General features: G+C 37.3%; 1 long non-coding RNA gene across 1 annotated transcript; it reads right to left on the minus strand.

The window, feature by feature from the left end:
- Positions 1-324: 324 nt before the first annotated feature.
- LOC138751415 (uncharacterized) lies at positions 325-6752 on the minus strand. The gene is made up of 2 exons (XR_011349908.1): positions 6484-6752; positions 325-2682 (listed from the first exon to the last, which is right to left on the minus strand). It is a non-coding gene; the product is annotated as an uncharacterized lncRNA (long non-coding RNA).
- Positions 6753-11959: the final 5207 nt, after the last annotated feature.

Below are 11959 nucleotides of genomic sequence, written 5' to 3' on the forward strand. Positions count from 1 at the left end.
TGGGGTTCACGTCATTTTGTGAAGGTGCTAAGTGGTATTGAATTATGCAGATACCGTACTTGAAGTACTGATTGTGGTGCTAATTGAATGACCTGTGCCATCACTGAGTCTGTCACTATGTGAGACCACATTTCCAGTACTGTATTAAGATGTACAGTGGTTTTTATTTCTCAACAACTTCCATTGAATTACCATGGAATCCTCTTGTCTATTCCCAAATTAAACATGTGGATACCTTCCTTGCCATTTCCATCTTATTACTTCAGGTGTTCATGCTATTTAGCCATGCACTTTCACTCCATCTGAATGGAAAAAGGAGGCGACAATTCTAAATCAAACAATGACAACTAAAAATGTTCCTATTTTGTATATGTGACAAGTGAGATGTTTTAATAATTGTGAAATAAAGCATGAAAATGTTCTGAAGTAACTTGTTTCATGACTCTAGTTCATGTTACAACTTAAAAAAAAAAATTATCCCCACTCCCCAAAGTCTTCCAAAGAGAGAGGAGTAACTGATTCACATGTCGCCACCTTTCTCATGTGGGAATCTAAATTTATCTCTTGCTAAATACCCAGTTATAATAGCCTGAGTCCATATCTGATACACAAGCTACTTGAGTTAATTTATAATCTCAATGTGATTTTCAATGTAAATTAAACAGAAGGGGTGGTGCAATAAAACATCCTTTCAAGTGGTAGTTTAAAATGTAAAGGCACATAGTTATTTTGAATGTAAAATAACCAAAAATGTAAAAAATGGTAGAAAATATTTCTGGAACCAAAGAGTTTGTTTTGTGTTAACTTTCAATCTTTTTTCAATGGAACTCAGAAAATATGCATAATTTAAAATGTTCATCATTATATTTAAATCTCTGAGACCCTATTAGCATTTTGTAATCTTGTAACAATGAAATATTAATGTTCCACATCACTTTAAAATGTCTGCTTGGGAACTTTTACTTCATGCTTCTACATGTCTTTTAAAATCCTTCTATTTGACTGTGCATTTTTATCTTCCATTCATTTGAATGTTCCAACTTTGCTTTTCAGTTTCCACATTCACCAGGTACACTCATGACTTGTGTTATTTATCACCAATATAATAGAAAAATACAGCAAGGTTCTTTATTGGAGAGTAATCAAACAATAACAATGCATGTTTCTAAACTAAAAATCTTTAATAGGTCTTGTTTTTTTTTTGATATTCAGGTGAGGCTAAAATCTTTTCCTCAGCCTTTAAATACTTTAATATTGTTTGGAGCTCTGAGAACCATGGATAAACTGAGATATTCACTCAGGTCAGAGGAACATGAGCAACATTAGAAAACAAACTGTCTCTTTTTCATGAGCTAGTCAAGTTTTCTTTTTTGCAAAAGGATTGAATATTGTTGCAGAAGATTTCAAATAATATTTGGCTTTGCCAAATGTCCACAGTTCAAGTGCAAGTCTCAACCTGAGCATCAGCAGCTGAGACATTCGGAGGGCATAGGTGAAGAAAGCCAGTGTTGGCCAGTACAACATTATAGTGAGAAAGCAGAAATAAAATCTATGTAAGTTGGCAAAATTTTACAATATGATACTACCAATGTTTAATTTACTTTCACTCATACTTCAGAGGAAGTTGCATCTCAACCTAGCTCTGAGCTGAAGACATGTGCATACATTCTTTCAGCAGGGAAAATGTGGAGCACTAACCCAAGTAAACTGGTCACCTCTAACAACAGGAAAACTGAGACCATACAATATAATGGCTAAAATGAGCAGAGACAACAGAATGAGGCTTCATTATAGCTGAAAGTATTTGCTTAGATTTGGTTGTATGCTTGAATTTATGGTTTGTTTTAGTTAGGGATCATCTCGGATTTCCTATGATTTTTAGAGCCATTCACAAACCTCATCATTCATCTCCGTCCCAACCAACACATAAGCAAGAGTTGACCAGGAAATCAAGTAAGAGGAGATTCTTCAAGGCATATTCTCATATGTAAATATATAGTAGGGTAAAGCAGACATTGAACAAGGATCACATAAAATACCAGAAGGATCCTACTTCTGATTGAAAGTCATAGCCCGATGATGTCAACACACAAATCAACTTGAAAGTCATGCAGAGCCAATTACATGATTTCTGCAGCAGAATTAATATATGAAAAGACATATCGAAAGGAAAATGGAAAGGAGTGTTTCCTCCCACGTTCATTAAATTGAGTCAAAAATAAAGCCAATTCAGCAGGTCGGGCAGCATATATACAGAGTAAAGCAACTAATAATTTGAATCCTTTTTAATATTAAATAATTTAAAAACCACATCAATGTATACATAATCAATAAAACTGCAAACAATTATAAACAACCGCCCCCCCCGCATCCACCTCCCCCTCAGAATATACCAAAAGAAAAATAGATAAGATAAAGAAAATTTGGAGAATGTAAAAAAAAATCTCAATACTACTAATAACAGAGCTAGGGGTTACCAACAGGATAGGCTTTCAGAGAATCCTTCGAATTTTCAAACCAATATACTGTAAGTATGGGCTTCATATTTGCAAAAAATGTTAATATTATGTAAATTATGTTATCTTCTCAAATGGATACAGCTACGTAATTCAGCATGCCATCTCTCCATCCCTAAATTTGTATCGGATTTCCAAGTAATGGCTGCGCACTTCCTAGAAACAGCTAAAACAAAACATAAAAATTCAATTTGATACATAGTTAACCTCAATTTTAGGTCTAATAACTTTAATATTACCCAACAAAATTGACATCAGATCCTGTGGGAGTTTAACCCATAGATAAAGGAAGAAGTCTATTTTGATATAAAGGCATTTTTCAAGAAATCAGACCTACTTCATTATCTATTTTACTCCATAATCCAAAAAATTTCCCACTTCTAATCAAAAATGTTATACCCTACGACACTTCCAAATAGAATGAAAAAAAAAGGACCAGCTTCCTGACTACATCTAAAATATAAATCTGATAATATTGGGTTCAATTTTTAAAAAGTTTTTGAGGAGTTAAGTATAATTGATGCAAAAAATTACATTGAACTAGTCTATACCTATCTATCATTAGTAATTTTTGTCATATTTTCTTTACATAATTGCATCCAATAATTTTCATCTATTTGTCTATTTAAATCGATCTTTCATCTTAATTTTGATTTATGCATTCCTAATTTAGGAGCTTCTTTTTGAAGTAGTTTATATATCACTGAAATAAACTTATTCAAACTGCCCTGACAAATCAATAATTCTAATTCATTCTGTCTAAGTAGTATTAAACTAGGATCTAGTTTATCAACCAAGAAAGCCTTAACCTGATAATAACAAAAAAAGGTATTATTTGGAACATTAAATTTATTCCTCATTTGTTCAAAAGTCATAAATCTACCATCTTCAAAACAATCTTCTATTTTCTTAACCCCCATTGCACTCAAAATCCTCAAAAATTGATTATCCATAGATAAAGGAAGAAGTCTATTTTGATATAAAGGCATTTTTCAAGAAATCAGACCTACTTCATTATCTATTTTACTCCATAATTCAATCAAATGTTTCAAAACGGATGTGTCTCTACTTCCTATTAACAATTTTGAATTCCATTTATAAATAAAATCCTGCATACTTTTTTCTCTTATTTTACTCAATTCTATTTTAACCCAAGTTGGAGTTGTATCTACATCAAACATCACATTAATAAAATTCAATTGAGTTGAGTTATAATAATTCTTAAAATGGGGAAGTTGCAAAACTCCCAATTCAAACGTCCAAGTCAATATTTCCAAAGACACTCCAGGCATCTTCCTTTCCATAAATACTTCCTAATACTCGAGGGCAAATCTTTAAAAAAAAATTTGGGGACTCAAACAAGGAATTGACTGAAAAAGATATTGAACCCTTGGAAAAATATTCATCTTTATTCAATTAACTCTACCTACTAAGGTTGTAGACAAATTATTCCACCTATTCAAATCTTTAATTTTATTAAGTAAAGGTAAATCATTCAAATTATATAAATTATTTAAGTCATTATCAATCTTAATCCCAAAATACTTAATTCCATCCTCTAGCCACTTAAATTGAGTAAATTTTCTGCATTTAGTAAAATCATCCTTAACCATGGGCATAATTTCACATGTGTCAATTAATTTTATAACTTGATATTCACCATATTCTTCCAATCTTATATAATTGATGCAAATAATTTATAGGGTCTGTAATATAAACCAAAACATCATCAGCAAATAAATTAATCTTATATTCCTGCTGATTAACCTTTATACCCTTAATCTTAGAATCTTGTCTTATTAACTCTGCTCAAGGTTCTATTGCTAAAACAAATAAAGCTGGTGATGAAGGAGATCCTTGACTACATGATCTTGACATTAGAAAAGCAGAACTTCAGCAAAGGGATTTTTATATAAACTTTTAACCCAATTAATAAATATAGATCCAAAACCAAATTTTACTAATATCTTAAATAAATAATTCAATTCTACCCTATCAAAGACCTTCTCAGCATCTAAAGTTACTGCCACCGATAAAGCACCCTTCTTTTGCAATAAATATATTAAACTAATCAATCTAGCAACATTATTGGCAGATTGCCATTTTTCAATAAAGACTGTTTGATCCATATGAATTAAATTCAGTAGATATCTGGTCATTCTATTTGCCAAAAATTTGGCAATAATTTTATAATCAACATTTAGCAAAGATATTGGCCTATAATTTCAGTTTTTAACAAACCTCTGTCTTTCTTAGGTATTACACTAATAATTGCATTTGAGAAAGATTCCATAAAAGGAAATATTAAAAAATCTTTACATTTCTTAGAAAATTCAGACAGAAAACCATCCTCCCTGTTGACTTACAACTTTGCAAAGAACTAAGTACCTCATTAATTTCTCTTGCCGAAAATGGAGCAACTAGAACTTTTTGGGCTTGACAATTCAAAGTAGAAACATTTATTTGATACAAAAAATGGTTAATTTTAACCTCATCGATATTAGACTGGGATCTATATAAATTAAAATAAAAATCTTTAAATAAATCATTTATTTCTTGAGGCTTATATGTATTCTTCTTAATAGCATGAATTGTTCCAGAAGTTTATTCTGCCTTCATTTGCCAACCTAGAACTTTGAGCTCTTTCTCCCAATTCATAATACTTTTTGTTTAGTTCTCTCAATTAATTTTTAAGTTCTATAACTCTGAATAGTATTATAATAACAATTTTTCCTTATTAAACTTTTTCTTTTTTCATCAGAAACCTTTTTCTGTGAATTCTTTTCTAAACTCTCTATCTCTTTTTGCAATTGGTCAACTTCTTTATTATAATCCTTCTTAATTTTATCTGAACAACTTATTATCTGTCCTCCTAAATACACTTTGAAAGAATCCCATAAAATAAATTTTATCAAACACTGAATTAGATTTTATTTCTAAGAATTCTTGAATTTGTTTTCTTATAAAATCACAAAAATCTACCCTTTACAAAAACATAGATTTAAATCTCCATCTATAAAATTATTTTTCCTTTTTAGAAACTAAACGTCATCAAAAGTGATGAATGATCAGATAAAATCTGAGGTTTATATTCTGTATGCATAACTCTTCCTTGTAACTGTGCCAACATTAAAAACATATCTATTCTTGAATAAGAGTCATGCATAAAAGTATAAAAATAATAATCCTTTTCCTTCAGATTTATCTATCAAATTCAAATCCTTCATCAAAATTTTCACAGTTTGTCCTAATAACTGACTTTTGCGACTTATCCAAAATTGGATCAAGGGACCAATTAAAATCTCCATTAATTAAAACCTTGTCATGAGCTTCGGAAAGATGCATAAAAGCATCATAAATAAATCTTTCATCATCAACATTAGGTGTATAAATATTCATAAGTGTCCACGTCTCTGAATAAATTTGACAATGTACCAAAACGAACCTCCCAGCAGGATCAGTAACTACAGATTGAATCTTAACAGGTAGAATCTTATTAATCAAAATTGCAACCCCTCTTGCTTTAGAATAAAATGCTGAAGCTTTCACTTGCCCTACCCTATCTCTTTTTTAATTTTTGATGCTCTTTCTCTGTTAAATGCGTCTCTTGTAAAAAAAAAGTAATATCAATTTTCATTTTTATTCTAATATAAGCTAAAAGTTTTTTTCTGTGGTGGACTGAGTGACTACACAGTTGAACAAGCAGAATTGTTGCAATGAATGGCTGGCACAGAATGGTGCAGGTTCCCTTCTTCACCCAAGAGAAGCCCACGTTTGCAGACCCACATGGGTTGGCATAGCTTGTTGCTTCCCTCGAATAAAAGTCATGCATAAAAGTAAAAGTATAAAAAGAATAATCCTTTTCCTTCAGATTTATCCTTCACCAAATATCTATCAAATTCAAATCCTTCATCAAAGTCAAAATCCTCTTTGCAGTTTGTCCTAATAACTGACTTTTGCGACTTACCAAAATTGGATTAAGGAAACAATTAAAATCTCCACTAATTAAAACCTTTTCATGAGCTTCAGCAACATCCATAAAAGCATCATAAATAAATTTTTCATCATCAACAATAGGTGCATAAATATTCATAAGTGTCCACATTGCTGAAGATCTCTGCTGGCATGTTGCCCGAGAGGGAGTGATTCTGCAGCAAGCTAACAACTCATCTTTGTGAGGCCCGCTGACATCACTCCCTTTATGAAATGTTACATCACTTCCCTTTGTGAGGCACACTGACCTCACTCCCCTTTATGAAATATGCTGACATCACTCCCCTTTATGAGGTGCACTGACCTCACTCCCCTTTATGAAATATGCTGACATCACTCTCCTTTATGAGGTGCATGAATGTTTAAAATAAAAGACAGTTGGTAGTTGACCCTTCTCTGTGTTTCTTGAGCTCTGCAGTTAGTCCCACTGAATTAGTGACCCTGACGGATGCTCAATGTCTTTTGAGCCCCAACAGTGGAACATAGTGAGAAAGCCTGCAGAATGGATGTCACTACTGCGCTGCCCGCGGTGGCTGTGAAACTTCCCACCTTCTGGCCTCACAGACCACGTCCATGGTTCCAGCAGGATGAGGCTCAATTCCATATTAGGAACAGAGCAAATGAAGCCTTCAAATTCTGGCATGTAGTCACCTCATTAGATGAAGATTCTCCTGCCAAGGTAGATGATTTTATCAACAACCTGCCCGAGGAGAATCAATATAGTGCTTTTAAGGCACACCTCCTCGCGTCTTTCAGCATGTGTGACCTGGAAAAAGGCACACGCTTACTCCACCTCGACGATTTGGGGGACAGAAGGCCATTAGAACTGATGAATGAAATGCTTGTGTTAGCAGACGGCCATTTCAACTGCTTAACCTTCAAGGCAGCCTTCTTAGAATGGGCTCCCTTCTTGACTCCACCCTGCTGCTCTCTTCTGTTGACTTCTCCAATCCAAGGAAAGTGGCAAGGGAGGCAGACAGACTTCACAGGGTACTGTAGCCTCCCATGGCAAAGTTTCAACAGGTCACCTCAGAGAGTCAAGTCAATGAAGCCATCAGTTCTACGGCACTCCACAAGCCACTGAGGAAGAAAAAGCCATTGGAGAGCAGTGTTTCTATCCAGAAAGTGGGGCAGGAATGCACACCCCTATGTGCCACCTTGCAGTTACGTGGTTGACTCCCAGTGAAATGACAATACCAACCACCACTGATGACTCTAGCAGTTGGCGACCAGTTATATGATCAGTGCATGGGATGCAAACTGCTAGTCGACACCGGAGCTCAACTCAGTATTTTCCTGCCATCCTCTTACGAGCAGGAATCTTGAGTGCTTCAAGTCGACTTGTGTGCCGCCAATGGCACTACGATTTGGAGTTATGATACCAAGTTGCTACAACTGGTATTGGGGATATACCTTACCACTGGACTTTCACACTAGTGGCCGTAGGACAGCCCACTTTGGGAGCAAACGTCCTGAGGGCACATGACTTGTTGATAGATGTAAAAGGGTACCGTTTTGTCCACACCACCACATTCCACACATGCCCACTTTCTTCAGGTATTCAGCTGAGATGCTCCATGTGCAAACACTCATCACTGAGGATTTTGCAAACTTATTAGAGTTTTCCATACTACTTACATTAGATTTCCATTTAGTGTCTCCATGTCATGGAGTTCAGCACTACATAACCACCACCTGGTTCTCCCCTACATTCCAAGGCACACAGACTTCCCTCTGACTGGCTACTACAGGCCAAAAAAAGAGTTCAAAATTATGGAGGAAATAGGTATCATTTGAAGGTCTGATATCTGCGACAATTGTTCCAGAGGCTTTGAGATTTCGGCTTTCTATCTTTGCGAAGTGTGCATTTGGCAAACATACAATTGACTTTTTGGGATACGGGATTTTGAATGCAGGCACAGCACTGCTTCCAGACAAAATATCAGCCATTCAGGCCCTCCCAAAGTCCACTACAGTTAAAGGGCTAGAGAATTCCAGATAATGGTTAACTTTTATTACAGGTTTATTCCAGCAGCTGCCAGGATCATGAAGCCCTTGGTCCACATCCTCACCGGAAAACCTAAAAAAAACTGCTCTGGACTACAAAAGCCACAGAAGCATTTGACAAAGCAAAAGAGGTGCTTTCAAAGGTAACCATGTTGGCCCACCCCCATATGCACACCCTGCTTGCGCTCATGTCAGACACACTGAACATCGCTGTAGGGGGGCGGTCTTAGAATAGAAAATCAGCAGTCAGTGGCAACCCCTGGCGTATAGCGTTTTCGATTGGGAGTTGTTAGCACTTTATCTGGCCATCAAACATTTCAGATATTTTCTTGAGGGCTCGCATTTTACTGCATTTACTGATCATAAGCCTCTAATGTTTGCCCTTGCCAAGATTGCAGATCCCTGGTCGCTGCATCAACAGAGGCGTCCAGCCTATATTTCTGAATTTACCTCCGATGTGCAGCATTTGTCTGGTAAAGACAATGTTGTAGCTGATGCCTTGCCCAGGACAGAGGTCAATGTGATTACAGGAGGGCTGGATCTCTGGGCTCTCGCAATAACCCAACAAGAGAACTAGGAGGTACAAGCTTTCTGGACAGCTATTAAGGACTTGCTCTTAGCCAACATATCATTGGGCTCCCAACCAGGTGAACATACTTTGTGTTACTTCAACTCACCACCCATGACCAATTATCCCACTGTCTTGGCAGAGGAAGCTTTTTGACCAACTTCACGGCCTAGCTCATCTATCTGACAAGACAACCATCAAGCTTATGTCCTCAAAGTATGTCTGGAATGGCTTAAGGAAGGAGGTCACTCTCTAGGCACGAACATTCCTCTCCTGCTTGGCAGCTAAGGTCAACGGCACAACCGAGCACCACTTCAACAATTTCCGCCCACAGCTCAAAGGTTTCAGCATGTATACATAGACATTGTGGGCCCGTTGCCTGGGTCCAGAAGTCAATGCTATATACTAACAATTGTTGACCGTTTTACCCGCTGGCTGGAAGCTACACCAATAATGGACATCAAAGCTGAAGCATGTGCTTGGACTTTTCTCTTGACCTGGTTTTCTTGATTCGGAGTACCAGTCCATCTAACCTCTGACAGGGTAACTCAGTTTATTTCAAACTTATGGGCAAATCTAGCGAGACTTCAACGGCGTACCACCCGCAGAATAATGGGCTAGTGGATCATTTCCACCGGCAACTAAAATAAGCCTTGCACGCAAGACCAAACAGGCCTCAGTGGGCAGTTGAGTTACTGTGGGTGCTTTTGGGTATTAGAATGGCACCTAAGGTTGACCTGGAGACTTCTTCAGCTGAATTAGTTTATGGTGCTCCACTCCTAGTACTGGCAGACATCACACCATCTCCAGCCAAAAATAGATCATCATTTTCAGAGGAATTACAAGAATTAAAAAACAAGATGGGTTCCCTGGTTCTGCTTTCAGCAACTCATCATGGATCACCTACACACATTCCTGCTGCCTCTACTTCCTATGTCTTTGTTCAATGTCCATCCCACGCTACAGTCCTGCAGCAACCCTAAGGGGCCTTATAAAGTGCTACAACATAATGATCTATGGTGCTATTGGACATTGGTGGTCAACCAGAACTTTTTTTACTCGAGACAGACTAAAGCCTGTAAACATAGACATTGTTGGACCTGTCCATGTCCCGCCTCCCAAGCACCGGGGTCACCCTCCTAAAATACCTAAAGTTGTGACATGGCAATTAAGCAATTTTTCTTGGGGGGGGGGTGATGTGGTGACTGAGCGGCTGCACAGCTGCATAGGCAGAATTGCCGCACCAAGTGGATGGCACAGAATGCCCAGGAAAAGCCCACATTTGCAGACCTGAATGGGTTGATGAAGCACATTGCTCCCCTGCAGGCATGTTGCCAGAAAGACAATGGTTCTGCAGCACGTTAACTTCACTCCCCTTTGTGAGATGTGTTGACATCACTCCCCTTTATGAAACACGCTGACATTATTCCCCTTTATGAAACACGCTGACATTGCTCCCCTTATGAAACATGCTGACATCACTCCCCTTATGAAACACGCTGACATTGCTCCCCTTATGAAACATGCTGACATTGCTCCCCTTATGAAACATGCTGACATCACTCCCCTTATGAAACACGCTGACATTGCTCCCCTTTGAGGTGTGTGATTTTTTTAAAATTTAAACAGTTGGTAGTTGACTCTTCTCTGGTAAGCTGTGTTTCTTGAGCTCTGCAGTTAGTACCACTAAATTTCTCTTAATTTTATTATTAAGCCCATTTGTATTAAAACTTACAAAATTTAATTCCTTACTAACTACCTTCTCTTAAATCCAAATATTAAAGAACTCTCACCACCCCCCTTCCTCCCCATTAGAGCCCCATCTCAAAAACAATCTTCACTTACATTTTACATCTCCAACTAGAAATAAATGAAAAGAAAAAGAAAGAAAACCAGAAAAAAAAATGAAAATAAAAACCTGATGAAAAAAAGATCAGTACTGCTTCCCACTATTATACGGGAAGTGGCCTTCACCAAAAGTGGCACATAGTCATGGAAGAAGAAAATTAAAAAGTCCACCCCTCCCAGACAGAATATACATTACTTTAATTAAACATTTCACTTATAAGTGTAATGAACTTCTGCAAGGTCTTTATTCACTTTCACATCATTGATCTCAACCTATTCTTGTTGCTTCAACACCTGCATCTTGCATCATCACAGATCGGTCTGCCAAAACTTGTGGGATAACTGAACTCTGACATCCATTCTTTGATCCTGTTTAATATTTGGAAGTGAATTCACAAATTCCAAAGCTGCTTCTTTATTTGTAAAAAATCTTGATTGGTTTTCTCCAGAAAACACTAAGTGTAGCTGGATATTGAAAATAAAATTTATATCCTTTTTTCCAGAGAACTGATTTTGCAGGATTAAACTCCTTTCTTCTTTTCACTATTAACATGCTTAAATCTGCATAGCAAAATACCTTTGTGGCAGCGCACTCTCTCATGGCGAACCAACCTCGCGTGTAACGCCATGTGCCAGGGCAGCCATGGGAAGATGGAGCTGTCAGGGTTTCTCCCTGCCTCAAGTCTCCTGCCCAGCGTGTGCTTAGGGCAGAGATTATAATGTCACAATGCACAAGGTGATTGAGCTCATGCTGCCCTTAAAAGGGCGTGCACTGAGTTTGAATAAAAACAGTCATTAATGACTTTCAATGTGGTGGCTGAGTCTTTCTTGGCTGTGTCCAGCACTACATTGGTAACCCCGTTGAGCCCAGATGCTTCTCTGGTCTCAAGAACATGGATCCGGCAGAGATCAAAGCCGTTGCCATCAAACTGCCCCCTTTCTGGACCCATCACCCGCATACATGGTTCGGGCAGGCGGAGGCACAGTTTCAAATGAGGAACATTTCAGCAGGCACCACGATGTTCTA

Source organism: Narcine bancroftii, chromosome 1 (assembly GCF_036971445.1).
Source record: "Narcine bancroftii isolate sNarBan1 chromosome 1, sNarBan1.hap1, whole genome shotgun sequence".
NCBI classification, from domain to species: Eukaryota; Metazoa; Chordata; class Chondrichthyes; order Torpediniformes; family Narcinidae; genus Narcine; species Narcine bancroftii.